Source organism: Ambystoma mexicanum, chromosome 1q (genome assembly GCF_040938575.1).
Source record: "Ambystoma mexicanum isolate Mex_15411 chromosome 1q, UKY_AmexF1_1, whole genome shotgun sequence".
Taxonomy (NCBI): Eukaryota; Metazoa; Chordata; class Amphibia; order Caudata; family Ambystomatidae; genus Ambystoma; species Ambystoma mexicanum.
This window is the reverse complement of record NC_090922.1, coordinates 635,920,384-635,922,838: the sequence shown is the minus strand read 5'-3', so window position 1 is coordinate 635,922,838 and position 2,455 is coordinate 635,920,384.

The window sequence follows — 2,455 nt, the reverse complement described above, 5'->3', positions numbered from 1 at the left end:
CTTTGCCAACGTTTTGGATATCCCTGGGTGTCCTTCCACCAGTGTGTTGTGGTAGCTCGAGATGATTTGTTCCTGCAGGTCCTTTATTGGAAGATACAAACGTCCATGATAATATGGCAAACCATCTTCAACAGTGTGTTGTGAGTCTTTGGCGGTCCAATTTCGTAGTTCCTTCTTATTCATGTGTCGACGAACTTCGGTCTTCAGGTTTTCAAGGGTAGAGGTTGTGGGGAGTAAACCCAAAATCTTCTCTTCTGGAATGATGGTTATGGGATCCGGTGTTGTATACTTGTTTTCACTTTCACCAAGGCGAGATAGGGCGTCAGACTTACCATTACGCACTCCGGGACGGTATGTGATGATATAATCGTATTCAGCAAAGAATAGGGCCCATCGAAGTGCCGTGATGACTGGGCCCTGGCTGACTTCAAATATTGTAAGTTGCGATGGTCTGTGATCACAGTAACCTTGTGTCGGGCCCCCAAGAGGTAATGTCCCCATACCTTGAATGCCGACTTGATTACAAGGAGTTCTGTATCTGTGATTGCGTAGTTTAACTCAGGTGCTGTGAATTTACGAGACCAAAATGCCACAGGATGTAATTGGCCGGTTTCTAGGTTCTTTTGCGAGAGGACTGCTCCCATGGCTATGCTGGAAGCGTCGATTTCGACTACATATGGAAGATCGGGTTTCGGGTTTTGTAGAATCGGGGCTGACGTGAACTTCTGCTTTAGGACTTGAAAGGCTTCCTCCGCCTCAGTAGACCAATGAAAAGGTTTATTTTTTCGGAGCAAGGACGTAATTGGGTGAACTATCTGTGAAAAGCCAGGGATGAAACAGCGATAAAAGTTTGCGAAACCAAGAAAGCTCTGGACTCCTTTCACAGATGATGGCGGGAGCCAATGCAGGATAGCATCCACCTTCCGGTTATCCGTTCTAATTCCTTGAGGGGTGAGGATGAATCCTAGAAACTCGACCTCTGAAACATGGAACAAACATTTTTCCAACGTGGCAAAGAGACAATGTTGTCAGAGTTTTTGAAGGACAGCTCGTACATGGGTGACATGGTCTTGCTAAATTGCGGAGTATATCAAGATGTCATCAATATAAACCAATGCACAGGTATCAAGCAATTCCCGCAGCACACCATTCATAAAGTATTGAAATGCGGCTGGGGCGTTGTAGAGCCCAAAGGGCATAACCTGGCACTCGTAGAGACCATACTTAGTACGAAAGGCGGTTTTCCACTCGTCCCCTTCTTTAATGCGTACTAATTGATACGCCCCTCTAAGATCCAGTTTGGTATAGATCCGTGCATCCTTCACCTGGTCCAGGAGTTCCGGGATGAGTGGTAACGGGTATCGATTCTTTACTGTGACTTGATTTAATGTCTGATAATCGATGCAGGTCCTCAGGTCCCCCTCCTTCTTGGGCACGAAGAAGAGGGCTGAGGCTGCCGGGGACCTGGACGGTCGAATGAAACCGTTTGCAAGATGCTGGTACAGATATGCTCTTAAATGATGGTTCTCTTTTTCAGTTAGTGTGTAAATCCGGCTGTAGGGTATCTGTGCACCTGGTACAAGGTCGATCTGGCAGTCATAGAGGCGATGGGGTGGAAGCGTTTTTGCCTGCTCCTTCCTATAAACATCCTGAAAGTCACTGTATTCAGAAGGCAACGTACCCCTCATACCCAACACTGTTCCCTTCTTTGGTATAGACTCCATCGGTGTACCTGGATACGATCCTTTCACATAGCAGGTAAGTGCACCCTCATCGGAGAAGGTAAGGCTCTTTACACACCAGTCAATGCAAGGATTGTGGGCCTCCAACCAGGGCATCCCCAGGATTACCTGGAATTGCGGTGCGCTAATAAGGCCGAAGACGATATCCTCCCGGTGGCCGTCCTGGCACAGAACAGTCACTGCTTCAGTACAGTGGGTCACAGGCCCGGACGATAACTGAGTTCCGTCGACTGCCGTGACATTTTCTGCTGTTGCCCTCAAATGAATGGGAAGCCCAATCCTTTTTGCCAGATCCTGGTCTAAGTCATTGGCGACGGCACCACTGTCCACGTACGCATCCAGAGCATGCATTCGAGAGGGCTGTTGTTGGCAGATCAAGATTACTGGAATAACCAGATGAGAGGTCTGTACGTTCTTCTCCTTGCTCTGCAAATGGACCCCTACACTTGCCGGGCACTGAAGTTTTCCGAGATTTGTTCTTCACTTGGCTTGTCAATAGCGCCTACCATCTTTCGAGGTGGTTTCACCGGACATTCACTTAGAAAATGTCCAGCCTTTCCGCAATATAAACATAGCTGTTGTTGTCTCCTTTTTTCACTTTCAGCCTTGGTAAGGGGGCTCCGTACCCCACCTATCTGCATTGGTTCCGGATGGTTTTCCGGCTGCTTGGCCCGATTTTCTTGGGGGTCGTATATAGACAGCCCTCCCTTCCG